A 19,362-nucleotide genomic window follows, 5' to 3' on the forward strand; every position below is an offset into this window, starting at 1 on the left:
ATGACATTCAAGTAGTACTTGCTATAACTATAAGACATTAAACAAGTTCCTTCTATGATAGTAGGAAATTCAAAACTTACTTGCTTTATTCATAAGACATTCAACAAGTTCCTAGTGTACCAATAGCACATCCAACACGTACCTGTTATATCTATCTATATGACATCCAACAAGTACGAACTATACCAATAGGATATTCAACAAGTACCTGCTATAGCTATGTGACATTGACAAGTACCTGCTATATGTAGAGGATATACATTAACTTCCTACTTTAACCCTAGGACATTCAACAAGTACCTGATATGACTTCAGAAATTTACATTTGTACCTGCTATGACTATATGATATTCATCGAGTACCATCCATGACTATAGGACATTCAATAAGTACCTGTATATCTCCATGACATTTAACAAGTTCCTGATATGACTACAAGACATTCAACAAGTACCTGCTATAGCAATACGAAATTCAACACGCACCTGCTATAACTATAGAAATTCAACAAGTTCCTACTATAACTATAAGATATTCAACAAGTTCCTACTATAATAACAGAGTTTTGCCACGCACTTGATATAGATACGGTATAGGACATTCAACAGGAACCTACTATACCAATGAGATAACCAACATTGTATATCTATTACCACTCTGTATATCGATCAATTACCAACTGTATATATATATAAATAAATATAAATATATAACAAGTCTAAAAGAGTACAACATCACCAAAAACACAATAAAACGAACAATATGTTAGATATTTCGGATAACAGATATCCTTCCTCGGTAATTGCAAATATAAATATATATATACAACTCCCTCCATCTGTATATTTATCACCACCCTAACTATCATCACACTGGAAATTATCATCAATCTGTCTAACAACCACTACTCTGTCTATCAACAATCAATCTGTATATCTATCCCAATTATGTATATCTATCACCACTCTGTATATCTATTACCTCTCTCTATATCTATCATCCCTCTGTAAATCTATCCCAATTCTGTATATCTATCACCACTCTGTATATCTATCACCCCTCTGTATATCTATCACCACTTTATATATATTACCACTTTGTACATCTATCACCAATCTATACATCTATCACCACTCTGTACATAATCATCAGTCTGTATATATATCACCACTCTATATATATTACCACTTTGTACATCTATCACCAATCTATACATATATCACCACTCTGTATATAATCACCAGTCTGTATATCTATCACCACCCTGTTTATCTAAAACCACTTTGTATTTTTACCACAACGTTTTTATATCTGTCATCAATATGTAGATTAACTTTCACTCTGTATATCTATTACCTCTCTGTATATCTATCATCCCTCTGTAAATCTATCACAATTATGTATATCTATCACCACTCTGTATATCTATCACCCCTCTGTATATCTATGACCACTCTGTACATCTATGACCACTATGTATATCTTTCACCAATCTGTATATCTATCGACAATCTGTACATATATCACCACTCTGTATATGAGACAATATCTGAAAAAGTCTAATTTCTATGTCCCGCACTTCACCAGCAATTATTTTTTTATTAAACCACTTTTTTTGAAAATTTTAAGTTTCAGTATAAACTAAATTATATAATGCACCATGGCCTGCCAATTAAACACTCATTCTTATATTTTTTCCAATAAAATATTGTAATTTAAATGTTCAAACCCCCCCCTAAAATCATGTTGTCCCCTGTGTTTTTTTGAAAACTAAATCATTCAAATAATATCCAAATTAATTAAACAGGCGTCCGATTCTCACATATATGATATATTATATAATAAACTTGCCCCTAATTTGTCTTTTTATATTATAACTATAGCATGTAATAAAATTTTGCAAATTTTAAGAGAAAAAAAATTTGTCCCCAGGGGTGATTTCCCTCCTGTTACCACTGGGTTTTTTTTACCTGTGGAAACGTTTACAAGACCAAGAGTTATTTTCCCATTATGTATTGTGAAGAGCATCATTTCCTGAATGCATTAGTACAAAGAAATAGTTGGAAAGGCGGCCAGGTTTGAAAATTCAAGCCCATCCAAGGTAAGAATTTATAGAAAAATACTTATTGGAGTTCTATCATGTTACAGCCTTTTCTTACACTTTCTGAGAATATTTTTAAGTGTGCACAACAGCATTAAGTGTGTTTTTATATCATCTTTTTAAAAGTTATATGTCACAGGAAATACACTTACATTTAATGTGATAAAAAGGACAAAAACTATCGCGTAATTCCTTTCTGTTACGTTCTGTCATGTTACGTTCTGTCATGTTACCTGATAAAAAGTAACAGCATAACCATCATCAGTAACAGGAAGGATGTTCATGACAATTTCACTGAAGAATCGAAAAGTTAATCTACTATATGCCAACCATTTCATTTAATATAAGTTATCACCACCATATTAAATAAATTTTAAAATAATATACAGTTTATTGAATAAAAAAATAGGTTTTTTGCTTTTGATAACAGCAGAGAACATTGTGCAATTCTAGTTTAGTAGATAGTAACAGAAAGGAATTTATTTTAGAATTTTTCATTACCTAGGCAGATTTTTCATCTTGCAAATACAGTTTCAAAGGATAAATGACATTGTTTGCTGTTATCTTCCAATTGTGACCAATTTAAAATGCTGTATTTTTCTTAAACTTTAAAATAAAGCAGAAAAATCCTTTCTGTTACCAACTCTGTCCTGTTACCGTTGTGCTGTTATTCAAGATTCTTTCATGTTACCGACATATCTGACTATATTTAAGTATATTTCTAAACCTTTTGTATTGCAAATGCTAAAATCAATAATTGGCATTTGATAAACTATTGCAGGATATACTAGTAAACCACAAATATTGTCTTAAACTTATTCCTTATTCCCATTAGAAACTTTTTAAAATTGATTCACTTTGGTAACAGGAAAGAACTGGATTTTTTTGTACCATTTTTAAAATAGCCATTGTTTCCTTATTAAACAATTGTTTGAATTACAGACAACAGTTCCTAGATCCCCAATGTGTGTTCTTCGATTTGTGCTATTAAAATACTGGGTCTAAAAAAAAAAAAATGTTTTTTCTTATTTCCAAAAATTAGACTTTTTCAGATATTGTCTCATATATATCACCAATAAGTATATCTATTACCACTCTGTATATCTACCAACACTCTGTATATTTTTCACCACTTTGTATATCTTTTTTCAACCTGTTTATATATCAGCATTCTGTATATCTATCACCACTCTGTATATCTATCACCACTCTGTATACCTATCACCAATCTATACATCTATCACAACTCTGTATACTCACCAATCTGTACATCTATCTGCATTCTATATATCTATCACCAATCTGTATATCTATCACCACCCTGTTTATCTAAAACCACTTTGTATTTTTACCACAATTTTTTTATGTATGTCATCAATATGTAGATTAACTACCACTCTGTATATCTATTACCTCTCTCTATATCTATCATCCCTCTGTAAATATATCCTAATTCTGTATATATATCACCACTCTGTATATCTATCACCCCTCTGTATATCTATCACCACTCTGTTTATCTTTCACTACTATGTTTATCTTTCACCAACCTGTATATCTATCGACAATCAGTACATATATCACCACTCTGTATATATATTATCACTTAGTATATATCTATCACCACTATGTATATCCATCACCAATCTGTACACATATCACCACTCTGTATATCTATCACCAATCTGTACATCTATCTCCATTCTGTATATCTATCACCAATCTGTATATTTATCGACAATCTGTACATATATCACCACTCTGTATATATATCACCAATATGTATATCTATTACCACTCTGTATATCTACCAACACTTTGTATATTTTTCACCACTTTGTATATTTTTTTTCAACCTGTTTATATATCACCATTCTGTATATCTATCACCAATCTGTACATCTATCAGCACTCTGTTTACCTATCACCAATCTGTCCATCTATCTTCATTCTTTACATCTATCTGCATTCTGTATATATATCACCAATCTGTATATCGATCGACAATCTGTACATATATCACCACTCTGTATATATATCACCAATAAGTATATATATTACCACTCTGTATATCTACCAACACTCTGTATATTTTTCACCACTTTGTATATCTTTTTTCAACCTGTTTATATATCAACATTCTGTTTATCTATCACCACTCTGTATATCTATCACCAATCTATACATCTATCTGCATTCTATATATCTATCACCAATCTGTATATCTATCACCACCCTGTTTATCTAAAACCACTTTGTATTTTTACCACAAAATTTTTATATATGTCATCAATATGTAGATTAACTACCACTCTGTATATCTATTACCTCTCTCTATATCTATCTTCCCTCTGTAAATCTATCCCAATTCTGTATATCTATCACCACTCTGTATATCTATTACCCCTCTGTATATCTATCACCACTCTGTTTATCTTTCACCACTCTGTTTATCTTTCACCACTATGTATATCTATCGACAATCTGTACATATATCACCACTCTGTATATATATTATCACTTAGTATATATCTATCACCACTCTATCACCACTCTGTATATCCATCACCAATCTGTACACATATCACCACTCTGTATATCAATCGACAATCTGTACATATATCACCACCCTGTATAGATATCACCAATATGTATATCTATTACCACTCTGTATATCTACCAACACTTTGTATATTTTTCACCACTTTGTATATTTTTTTCAACCTGTTTATATATCACCACTCTGTATATCTATCACCAATCTGTACACCTATCACCAATCTGACACATATCCCCACTCTGTATATTTATCACCAATCTGTACATCTATCGCCATTCTGTATATCTATCACCAATCTGTATATCTATCGACAATCTGTACATATATCACCACTCTGTATATATATCACCAATATGTATATCTACTACCACTCTGTATATCTACCAACACTCTGTATATTTTTCACCACTTTGTATATCTTTTTTCAACCTGTTTATATATCAGCATTCTGTATATCTATCACCACTCTGTATATATATCACCAATCTGTTCATCTATCTGCATTCTGAACATCTATCACCACTCTGTATACCTTTCACCACTCTGTATATCTTTCACAAATCTGTAAATTTATACCGATTCTGTATATCTATCACTACTCTGTATATATATCACCACTCTTTATATATATTATCACTTAGTATATATCTATCACCACTCTATCTACACTCTGTATATCCATCACCAATCTGTACACATATCACCACTCTGTATATCTTTCACCAATATATACATCTATCCCGATTCTGTATATCTATCACTACTCTGTATATATATCACCACTCTTTATATATATTATCACTTAGTATATATCTATCACCACTCTATCTACACTCTGTATATCCATCACCAATCTGTACACATATCACCACTTTGTATATCTTTCACCAATATATACATCTATCCCGATTCTGTATATCTATCACTACTCTGTATATCTATCACCACTGTGTATATATATTATCACTATATATGTCACCACTCTATCACCACTCTGTATATCCATCACTTATCTTACACATATCACCACTCTGTATATCTATCACCAATCTGTACATCTATCTCCATTCTGTATATCTATCACCAATCTGTATATCTATCGACAATCTGTACATATATCACCACTCTGTATATATTATTACCAATATGTATATCTACTACCACTCTGTATATCTACCAACACTCTGTATATTTTTCACCACTTTGTATATCTTTTTTCAACCTGTTTATATATCAGCATTCTGTATATCTATCACCACTCTGTATATCTATCACCAATCTATACATCTATCACAACTCTGTATACCTATAACCAATCTGTACATCTATCTGAATTCTATATATCTATCACCAATCTGTATATCTATCACCACCCTGTTTATCTAAAACCACTTTTGTCTTTTTACCACAAAATTTTTATGTATGTCATCAATATGTAGATTAACTACTACTCTGTATATCTATTACCTCTCTGTATATCTATTATCCCTCTGTCAATCTATCCCAATTATGTATATCTATCACCACTCTGTATATCTATTACCTCTCTCTATATCTATCATCCCTCTGTCAATCTATCCCAATTCTGTATAACTATCACCACTCTGTTTATCTTTCACCACTATGTATATCTTTCACCAATCTGTATATCTATCGACAATCTGTACATATATCACCACTCTGTATATATATTATCACTTAGTATATATCTATCACCACTCTATCACCACTCTGTATATCCATCACCAATCTGTACACATATCACCACTCTGTATATCTATCACCAATCTGTACATCTATCTCCATACTGTTATCTATCACCAATCGGTATATCTATCGACAATCTGTACATATATCACCACTCTGTATAGATATCACCAATATGTATATCTATTACCACTCTGTATATCTACGAACACTTTGTATATTTTTCACCACTTTGTATATTTTTTTTCAACCTGTTTATATATCACCATTCTTTATATCTATCACCAATCTGTACATCTATCACCACTCTCTATACCTATCATCAATCTGTACATCTATCTGCATTCTGTATATATATATATCACCAATCTGTATATCTCACGACAATCTGTACATATATCACCACTCTGTATATATATCACCAATATGTATATCTATTACCACTCTGTAAATATATCACCCCTCTGTTACTCTGTATATTTATCACCACTCTGTTTATCTTCCACCAGTCTGTATATCTATCACCACACTGTATATAAACCACCACTCCGTTAACTACCACCACTCTGTTTATCTAATCTCATCTATACATCTATCACCACTCCACATCTATCTCCAATCTGTATATCTATCATCACTCTGTATATATTTCCTTAAGTGTATATATATCAAATACTTGTATATAAATTACCTCTATGTAAGTATATCACCACTCTGTATATCTATCACCACTATGTATATCTTTCACCAATCTGTATATCTATCACTACTCTGTATATATATCACCACTCTTTATATATATTATCACTTAGTAAATATCTATCACCACTCTATCTACACTCTGTATATCTATCACCAATATGTATATCTTTCACCAATCTGTATATCTATCACTAATCTGAACATCTATCACCACTCTGTATACCTTTCACCACTCTGTATATCTTTCACAAATCTGTAAATTTATACCGATTCTGTATATCTATCACTACTCTGTATATATATCACCACTCTTTATATATATTATCACTAAATATATATCTATCACCACTCTATCTACACTCTGTATATCCATCACCAATCTGTACACATATCACCACTCTGTATATCTTTCACCAATATATACACCTATCCAGATTATGTATATCTATCACCACTCTGTATATATATATATTATCACTATATCTGTCACCACTCTATCACCATTCTGAATATCCATCACCAATCTTACACATATCACCACTCTGTATATCTATCACCAATCTGTACATCTATCTCCATTCTGTATATCTATCACCAATCTGTATATTTATCGACAATCTGTACATATATCACCACTCTGTATATATATCACCAATATGTATATCTACTACCAGTCTGTATATCTACCAACACTCTGTATATTTTTCACCACTTTGTATATCTTTTTTCAACCTGTTTATATATCAGCATTCTGTATATCTATCACCACTCTGTATATCTATCACCAATCTGTACATCTATCACCACTCTGTATACCTATCACCAATCTGTTCATCTATCTGCATTCTGTATATCTATCGACAATCTGTACATATATCACCACTCTGTATAAATATCACGAATATGTATATCTATTTCCACTCTGTAAATATATCACCCCTCTGTATATTTATCACCACTCTGTATATCTTCCACCACTCTGTATATCTATCACCACTCTGTATATCAACCACCACTCCATTAACTACCACCACTCTGTTTATCTAATCTCATCTATACATCTATCACCACTCCACATCTATCTCCAATCTGTATATCTATCATCACTCTGTATATTTTTCCTTAAGTGTATATATATCACATACTTGTATATAAGTTACCTCTATGTAAGTCTAACACCACTCTGTATATATATCACTACTCTGTATATCTTCCACCACTCTACATATATCTATTTCCACTCTGTTTATCTATCACCATTATGTATATCCATCCTTATCTGTACATATATCACATCTTTGTATATATCTATTACCTCTCTGTAGACCAATCACCACTCTGTATATCTAACATCAATCTGTATATCTATCACCCCATTGTGTATCTATCAACATTCTGTATATCTATCTCCCTCTGTATATATATCACCAATCTGTTTATCTGTCACCACTCTGTATATCTATCAGCACTCTATATATTTACCAAAACTCTGTATTTCTTTCACCACTCTGTAAATCTATAACCACTCTGTATCTATATCACCACCCTGTGTATCTTCCACCACTCTCTATATCTATCACTCCCATGTATATTTATCACCAATTTGTATTAATATCACCTTTTTGTAAATCTACCGACACTATGTAAATCTTTCAACACTCCGTATATATACCACCACTCTGTGTATCTATCGTTATTTATACATCTATCACCACTCTATATCTATATCACCACTCTGTACTGATATCTTCCACCACTCTGTATATCTATCACCACTTTGTCTATCATCCACCACTCTATATATTATCTAAAACTCTGTGTATCTTTCACCACTGTAAATATATCACCAATATGTGTATATATCACCTTTCTGTATATATATATCATCACTCTGTATATCTTCCTCCACTCTGTATATCTATCACCACTCTGTATAGTTATCACCTTTCTCTCTCTATATATATATATATATATATATCACCACTGTATATCTATCACCACTCTGTATATCTACCACCACTCTGTATATCTACCTCTACTCTGTTTATCTATCACAATTTTGTCTATCATCAACCACAATGTATTTCTACCACCACTCTGTATATCTATCTACACTTTATTTCTATCACCAATTTGTATATTTTGCAATCGGCGGCCAATTCTATCACCCTCTAATTGAGGTCCAATTTTTGGCTCTTCTAATCGAAGTCCAATTTTTAGCTTCTCTAATCATTGTCCGTTTTAATGGACCTATGAAAAGATCCAAACGCCGAGACATTTTTTGCCGACATGCCGTATTATACAAAAATGTATCTTAAAAAAATGAACAAAACTGTGGAAATTGGCCGAGAAGAATAAAGATAAAAAAAAAAAGAAGTAAAGACAGTTCTAGGTCAATATTTTTACAACCTAAACATAGTGTATGTGACAAATAAAATATATTATTTTTTCTCTTTTAATGTATTACCGATGTTTACAGGTTGCAGTATCATTTTTTATTTTATTTAAAAGCTTATTAAAAACAATGATACGTGTAGAGATTGCTAATCGGACAACTATAGACCAGAGTTCAAATAAAGTGGATGTAAGCAATTATATAGCCCTTTACCTTTACAGCTTGCTGTTCGGTGTGAGCCAAGGCTCCGTATTTAAGACCGTATTTTTACTTTGATGGGTTTCTTTTATAAACTGTGACTTGGATGGGGAATTGTCTCATTGGCACTCAAACCACATTTTCTTATATCTATAGGGAACTGTACGTCCTTCAACAAGGAATCATTGAGCAATTAAAGGTCACGACATGACACATATAAAACAATTATTATACAACTAAAAACTAACTTAAAACAAAAAAATCTGAACAACAAATATTCAAGACATAAACCAACGACAACCACTATACTACAGGCACATAAAATATTTGGCTGGGTTTAACATGTTTGTGAGCGCTTAATCTTCCTCTAATATGAGACAATGGTGTAACAGCACAACATAAAAACATAATGCCAATTTATTTTGTATATTTTTCACTCCAGGTGTAAAACAAATGAGTCCAAATTATAATACTTTAACAGTTGGCATTTATACTTCTTTATTTTGTCCATTGTTGAAGACTGAGTTTTGCCCTATATATATATTTCGTTTAGTTGTTTTTGTCGTTCGGTTCTTATTCAAGTAACCGCATGTCATTTATCAATATGCATTTACATGTATAAGTGTAAGTGCAGCAATTTGTTATTCTATTATTCATTAATAGTGGACATCGATAAGAGAAGACTACTATAAATCGGACGTCGTTTTTGGCAATACATGACGGCACATTGTCATTGGGCGTCGATTTGAGTATCAAACAATTGGACGTCGAATTTAAAAGAATTTAATCACCACTCTGTATATCTAACAACACTTTGTATATCTACAATCACTCTGTATATCTATCACCACGCTATACCCCGTGACACCCCTAATTATTTTTCTATAGAGGCTATGAAAAAAAAAATCCCCATTTTTTCATATTTTTTTTAACATAGTGCCACTCGATACCTTGCGCAAAAGATGCGCCTGTTTCTCCTCTACAAGACCTAAATAGTCATACCTGGTGACTCCCCTCATTGTTTTTCTCAAGAAGCCATAAAATAGGCCAACCCCACTTTTTTTCCGTTTTTTTCAAATTTTTAGCCCTATAGTTTCAGATTTTTGAACATAGCGCCACTCAGTCGATTCCTTGCGCAAAAGATGTTGTTCAATAGACTAATATGAAGTTGGGCTATTGGAAGTATTCCGTTTAGGATGATGATAGTAACATCTGCTACATAAGTTGGTAATGAGAGTATAAGCTTAGAGGTAGTTTTTTCTAGAATTTTTCGATTAATTCTAGTGAATTTGTTTTGGTAGTGTTAGCTTTTATCCATAGATAAGTACTAGAGATACGTAACACGAATGATTGAATGACACATGAAATGATTGAATGACACATGAAATGACCGAATGACACATGCAATTTTAATCTTAGTTTAAAAAGTATTTATTAATGAAAAAATTTACAAGATTATATATATAAGTATTACAATATGTTATATGAAGTTTTAATCTTAATTAGCATAAATTGGTGACTTTTAAACATTGATTTATAAATAGTATTGTGTATTAAAAATGATTTATTAAAGCAGGAAAGTACATAAAATGTTATTATAATTTTGTGGATACATCTGTTCCTGATTGCATATATGTTACAGGGAATTTGTAAAATCAGGGATTTTGTAAAATCACTGGACTTATCAGTGATTGTGTAAAATCACTAACAGTTTCAGTGGTTTTGTAAAATCCCTGAAATTGTTAGGGATTTTACAAAATCACTGAAAATAGAGCTATGGATTTTGTAAAATCCCTGATCACAATAAAGTATAACATGCTATTAGAAATGTGTTTTTCTTAATATAAAGATAGACCAAATGAATGATCACTAATGATTTAGAAATATATTTATTTAATAAACACTATGAGCTAGAACTTGTGTATAATGATAATGACTAAAAGGCATCTAAACGGGTATTTAGACCACTCTGAATTTGCTTATTTTTGCAAGACAAGTTTGGGTGACATCCCTACCACTATAAGCTATTGATATGTGGATTTTCTTAACTATGCTGTACATATCTTCAAGACATACATAATATTTTTAATCTGATCTTCATCTGATGAATATCGTTTTTAACATTTTTTTCAAATCTTCACATTGAAGAACTTCATACCTTCATTTATCAACAAAATATTTACTTTATTTGGATTAAAAGAGTTGAGAAATTTTAGAAACTTATTCAAAGTTATACCATTTTGTGATAGAATACATGTGTCTGATGAATGACCAAAGTAGGTAAAACTTTGTTTATTTTTGCTTGGTTAGATCATGGAAGTAATATTACTTCCATGGTTAGATTAACTTATTCATTAACATGCAAGTACAAAACAAAGTATTATTACCAATATTTTCTGTTTATTATCAAATTATTAATACAACACTTATTTGCTTTTTATATATCAATTTTCATGCAGCAATAAGATGCTCTTGATCTAATATGCATGTAATATTTGCCACTGAATCTCATACCCTAACCCACTCAATTTCTTATACCTTACATATGTGTTTTTCTTCTCTATTGACAGCAATCAACCTAATGTTCAGTTTTTATATTTGATTTAAAAAAAATGATATAATTGGTTTTATTTTCTACAGTAATTATACAGAAAAACTGTAATAAACAGTAACTTTCTTTCAAATACGGTAGTGTTAAGAGCTTGTTTTGTCTTCTTTCTGTGGCTCATTGACAAAATATTCCAAAATGTTTATCATATTTTCCCTGGTTCCATATGTTGCACTTTAATTTTAACTCAAATCTTTGAAGTAACTTTTGTGTGTATGTTTGCTCTTGATTTCAAGACATTTGTGCCTGAGCCATTGTTCTACAGTATGTCAGTTGTTTTGTGCATGAAAACCGCTCACTTAAGGTAGCAATACACAGTTAGAAGTTTAGTTTCGCATTATGGCCCCTGTGAATTTTTTAAATATGAAAGTTTTTGTACAATAAAATTGATTTTTAGATAATTGAAGAATAATATAGCCTTCTTAGTGGGTTTATATGAACATTAAGATTGTTTTTAACATGTTTTATAGGCCATTTATATGATTGACAGTCCGTATTTTCCTATCCGTACCGTTCATAGGTCCATACATTATTGTAGTGTTTATCAACAAAGATTTTGCGCTCGATCTTTTCAATTCAATTTTATGGAAAAACGAGCAGATAAGCATATGATTTTTTTGGGACCACTTGATAGATATAAACCTATGGATTCAGGAAAGGTATTACTGTAATTGATTGAAATTTTCCTTTAGACCAAATTTTGGAGACTTTTGTGACATGTTCACCCCCCTTTTTTGCTATATTTTGTATCTAAGAAATGCAGATTGTTGCCATGGTTACACCCAAGAGGGATTATATTTCACCCCTATGACCATTAGAAATCAAATCTATGGAAGATTCTCTTTCTATAAGTATATACATGCATAACACACATATAAAGCCTTCTTTGTTAGGCAGGAGGGGAAAGAGGGTGTTTAAAAATTATGAGTGCCAATTTTAAGTTTTTTTCCTAACTGTGTATTGCTACCTAATATTAAAATAAAGACTAGATTAACCTCAAACTTATTGAGTGTTACTGTTGTAGTCTTTTTTCACAGAAATTCTTAATAAAAATGAATGAATGTATTTTACAAATTCCCTGAATTTAATCAGTGAATCTGTAAAAAAGATCTTAATTATTTCAGGGATTTTGTGAAATCACTAGTCAAAATCAGGGATTTTATAAAATCACTAATGAGTTTAGTGATTTTACAAATTCCTTGAAATTTCAGTGATTTTACAAAATCACTGATTTCACAAATTCCCTGTAACATATATACGATTGCCCAATGTGTGCAATCTGGACTACCAAAGTTGGGCTCTCATTTGTATAATAAATTAAAACTCACTGACACTCCATGAATTTACATGTATTTCATTTAACAGTAAAAAAAATTATTTTAAGTAATAATTTCCCAGAAAGCCTTAAAACCGCCCAGGACCTCCTGATTGCACTGAGTACGAAAGGTTTTCTTAGAACAAAAATAAAGATACAAGTTGCAAAAAAATAGATCTAATTCAATGCAAAATGTGGCGATCAACACCCGTGTTAACAGCGTTTGTTTAATGGTTAACAATGCACTGGGCACGTGTCGTTAAATAACAAACTAATAAACAATATAATAGAGTTGTAAGGTAATAAATATTTCAGGTATTGGGCATTTGTCATCATCATGATTAGATTATCTAATTAACAAAAAACACTTAAAACTTTATATTTCAATTTACTAATAAAATTCAAAATGTTCTAAAACGTTTCCCGTAAGAGTCTTATCTTTCATTATTCTGTCTGTATAGATTCACCATGGTCTCTATATCTTATCCCTTATGACCATGAAATTATCTTCCAATGTGTCGTGACTTTCTATTGGCTCCTTTTTCTTCTTCAGATAATCAATTTTCTCAGAATTTTCAGATAATCCCGGATTTTCTCAGATAATCCCGGTTTATCTCAGATAAACTAGGATTATCTCAGCTTAATTCAAATTCGAGAAAATTCTAGTTTATCTGAGAAAATATAGAAAATTCATTATCTGGAGAAAATCCCGGTTTATCTGAAAATTCTGAGATAAACCCGCATTATCTGGAAAAAATCGAGATAATCCCGGTTTATCTGAGCTTAATGTAAAAAAGTGAGATAATCCTAGTTTATCTGAGAAAATCCTGGTTTATCTGAGATAATCTAGGATTATCTATAAAAGTGGTTCAGGCGTGCCATATGTATGAGACCCGGGCTTTTTACAGGTAAATCACTCAAGCAAAACGACCTCGATGTATCTATCGTTTTGTGTTTCAAACTTTACATGTAAATGCGTAGTCTTAGTAAAGTCACATTCTCCACAATTTAAACAAACGAATGAATAATACACGTGGCATGTGCATATATAAGGAATTTAAATAAAAACATTAAAATATATATGCACACGCGGTTTAAAAATGCAAAACTTGTGAATCTGTTGAAAATAAAATAGTTAGATGTATAACATGGTATTAATGTGCTCAAATGCACTTGATCTTTAGTTTAAACATATTTATTTATAGTGGATTGGGAAACAAGTTTTGCAACTTATATTAATTCCTTTCCACTTTATGGGTGCGAGTGCTGCCTTGTAGCGGCATTAGCCTACTCTTTTTCGAAATCTACAAGGGTGTCTTTAACGTGCAAGAGATATGGCTCTCTCTTAACACGGGGCACTAGATCTTTATCACATACATATATATATATATATATATGCGTTTCAAATTGCCAAGTGTTATGAAAACTCGTTGCATGAAAGTAACGTGTGGTCCTTTGCAACTATTTACGAAACTTATAAATGTATTCCTGGATATTTACCGTTTCTCTATTTTTTTGTTTTACTGTAATAATTCTTTATTCCGTAGGAAAATATAGAGCTCATAGGATCAAATACATACACAAATTATACAGTTAACTATTGTACTCGTATTTAAACGTAGACACAGAAAACTACACAGAAAATATTTATTGTGTACATAATTTAAATCGATGTATTTCATATTTTCGGTATTGACTGTAAAAAGTGCGTAAGTCCATTATGAGTAAAATACAGAATTAAAAAATAACTCTACCTTTTTTTTATATTTCTTTATTTCTTTATCTTAAAAGTAAGCTTCTGGCCAAGTTTCACTTATTCTGTCGCAAATCTTTTACCCAAATAACCAATTAATTGTATTCGGAAAAAAGTTGATTTGTTCTTTGTACGAATACATGAAATATTTCTCACTGAACGTTATGTTTGCAATCGATGATCAAATACAAATCTACAGTATTAATATGAGAGAGACTTAATAATATGTTGGGTTTTTTTAATTATTATTCTACACATAATTGAAGGACCAAAATAATCAGTTCTACAAATGGATGTTATTTAAAGACTTGAAATTTTACTATTATCACATGCATCCATGATTTTTTTTATCGGCGCACCGAACTTTTCCCTTTCATCGTGCATAGCTCATTTTCCGATTCACTTAAGGTTTCTAACGATCTTCTTATTTGTTCATTACATTCTAAAATAAAATCCTACACAAATTGCAAAAACCTGTATTCTCCGGCTAGACTGCGTAAAAGATAAATATTGCTTTGTTTGTGTATACACAATGTTTTGAAGGCCGATATCCAGTTTGGCTAAAAAAGAATTAATTTGCGCCCCAAGTTAATTACGCCAATTCTTTTTCGCATCACTTTATTGTAAAAACTGCAACATTCATTTGCGCCAATAAAACAATCATTTAATTGCACAAATATTATAGACTTGTTTTCAAATGTTTCTTCTTAATTAGTGCACTGAGGAGGTCCTTTTCGGTATTTATATGCAGGTACAGATACTGCAGACTGAAAAGGCCTCCTTAGTACGCTTAGACTGACAAAAAAGTTCACTAAGGACCTGATGGAAAGATATAATTGACACAAAAAACATGGCATACGGAAGGAGAAGTACATAATTTCGAATTTTAGTAATTAAAAAGTTATTTAACAGTGTTCTAATGTTACATGTACGTGTAAATAGGTTAATCGTTTCGAGGCAAATATGACACAATTAATAAAGTTGAGAATGGAAATGGGGAATGTGACAAGTTCCATTTATTGGCGCAATTCATATTATAAAAAAGAAGAGATAGCACAATTCAAACCTTTAAAAAATGACAAATTACACCTAACCGTTTTCACAAATCAGTTTATTCTACGCCCGGTGATATACACCTGCCAGTAATCTACCTACAGTAACTATAGAATACCCAGCCGTGTCATTTTCGTATATTGTACATGTAGATAGCACGTGTGATACATGTATATACACCAGCAATACCCATTCAAGTTATTTTTAATTTCAGAAGAACTCTATATCCGGTACATAAACATAAAATTTTACAATTATATGAAAAAAATGTATTAATAAGTTCAAATGTTGTTTTATTAATGCACCGAGGTATGTATTTGTAAACTTATCTTAATTCGTTATTTCATGTATCTCTTTTTTCTTTTGCGTCAATTACTTTTTTTTTTTTTTTTATCTTATTGACTTATTCGTAAATCGAAAAACGCACAAAACTGAATAGAATCATATGGCATTGAATATGTTGAATGATTTCTCTAACTCAAAACTAGTTATACATGTACATGTAGATGCCTCTGAAATTATATTTTTCTCGTTGGGTTGCAGGTCCATTAATTCACGTTTACGCTATATTCTTATGTTCGGTATTTATTAAAACCGCTCATCTATCAATTTCACAAGAAATATAAAACTTGTAAGTCATGAACATTGAAGTTTAACTTGCTATCATTTTTTCGTTTACACACAAACATAAAATAGAATGAAACACTTTAAAGCGGTTTAAATTATGCAATGCATTTTGAAAATATAGTTTTGAAAAACCGATTATTTTTGTTTGTTTCATACTTTTTCTGTCCCTTTTCTTAAAAAATAGGACACGTGTCACTGGTTAATATAGAATAAAATTAACGGTACCAATTTTCTTGCACAGATGACAATACATGTCTCTTCAGTGATGCTCGAGGACAAAATATATGAAATCAAAAGCCTATTTAAAAGACGAAGAGCTATAATCCAAAAGGTGCAAAAAGTATAGCCAAATCCGTGAAAGGAATACTAGTGAACCATGAATAATCCCAAACAACAAATTTTTGATTGGTTTGTCACACTTGCTTATATTAACAATATTACGTATTGAGTTCGGCTGAGACTACTACATGTATAACAGTTATAGTAGTCTCAGTTTTCGGCAATATTGAAACAAATTGAATATCCTTAAGAATTCTAATTGCTTCAGTCATTTAATATATATACGGCTCTCGTGAAGTTTTCTTGTAGGTTAAGAGAAGGGGAACAGTATACCTCTAGGTAATAAAACTTTAATTAAGACTGGTATTCTTTAAATTGTATATCTGTCTTATTCTGGCTTTCTCCTCAATTTTTAAATTATATTGAGAATCACGTTTTTATGCTAGATCTTTACTCATTTGTTAAATCAAAGACATGTAGTACATGTATTCTTTTTTAGACCAAAAAACTACCATACGGTATTCCACATATACGGTGAATTAAATTATTGACAAGCATACCACATCTTCTAATATTCATTCGTTATTGGATGAAGATCTTCATCAAGCCTAAATGAATAAATGACGTTGTTTTCAATTTAAACTTTTGAAATATGTAATATGGTTCGTCAGAAGTTATATTGATGACAACTTATAATTACCGGTAGATTTACAGATATTGACATCTGTGTGTTTGGATTAGCATGTATAGATTACATGTAACAGATATAATCTTCTGATCAGGAAATAAATTACAAATTAAAATCTCTATTTGTTTAAATGAATACGTACAAAATAAATGTTAATTGGCAAGTAGTACAGATATGCATGTCTTCATAATACAATTATCGTATTACAATTTCTTGCATTTTTTTTATATTTCGCAGCTGTCCCTTTTGTGATTTTATTCAACAACAAACTTATTTTTTCTTACAAGATATGTTTTTAAAACTGAATGTTGCATTTTGCTCTTATGTTGAAAAGAAACCAACAAAAATCCTGACACTCTCCCTCTCCCCCTCTTCAACAAAATAGAAAGAAAGATTGGATTGGCATTGTCTAGAACATAATTTTCAATAAAATGTTCCTGTATTTTTATAAGAAATACTTTATAACACAATCTTGGACTTGTACAATTATATTCATCTATAAGTCCAAGCATGTGCATACAATAACGCACGATTTTCTCGCTACATTGAAGACCCGTCATATAGGCCTTCCTCTTTTGTCTGCTCTATAGTCGGGTTTTTGTCTCTTTTTTTCCCATTTCCATTCGCATTTTTTGTAATATACGACGATGTTCCTGTTTCAAATACCATGTACATGTACATATATGATGCTATGAAAGTAAATAAAGGGAGTTTACAGAAATTAAGGCGATAATGGGATAAGCACTTTACATTACAGAATAAAGAGATGAAAATATAAAGAATAGATTAAATGATTCATGGTTGCTTAACGCCCAGTTACAAATATTACACTCTACCCCTCCATCTTTTTGTACATCTGAAGAGTTAAGGATGTACTTAGGTGAGATTAGGTGAAAATTAATAAATTAAGAAGTTAAAATTGATACTTTAAGCCGGTAGAGCATCATACAAATAAGCTAAAAATATTGATAGGTCATGGACTTCCTTTTCGAGATATTTGAGATTTAAAATATGGCGGGAAAAGGATGACTCGGACTTTTACTTTATATTTGCATTATTATTATAAGGTCTCAAAACAAAAGAAAATTAAGAATCTTCTAAATTTTGGTAAATGACCTTTCATGAGCTATTAAGTCTTGTATGAAAAAATAAATGGGTGTTATTGGGCAAAATATTTTACATTGTATTGTATGGAAAAACACCAAGGAGTCCGAACATTCGACACAAATTCCAAAACCTCAACTAAGTACAACCTTAAACATATTTTAACTGATTTTTATAGTTCGTTATTATGTTGTACTTTTATACCACTGACCGAGATTAGCTAGGGGGAGAACAATTTTAACCCCGCCACATTATTTATGTGTCTGTCCCAA

The 19,362-nt window shown here is 31.1% G+C and overlaps 1 protein-coding gene across 3 annotated transcripts in view; it reads right to left on the bottom strand.

Moving 5' to 3' along the window:
- LOC139491478 (uncharacterized) overlaps positions 1–19,362 on the bottom strand; it is a 52,455-nt gene that overhangs the window by 11,955 nt on the left and 21,138 nt on the right. The window lies entirely within an intron of this gene.

This window comes from Mytilus edulis, chromosome 10, assembly GCF_963676685.1.
Source record: "Mytilus edulis chromosome 10, xbMytEdul2.2, whole genome shotgun sequence".
Lineage (NCBI taxonomy): Eukaryota > Metazoa > Mollusca > Bivalvia > Mytilida > Mytilidae > Mytilus > Mytilus edulis.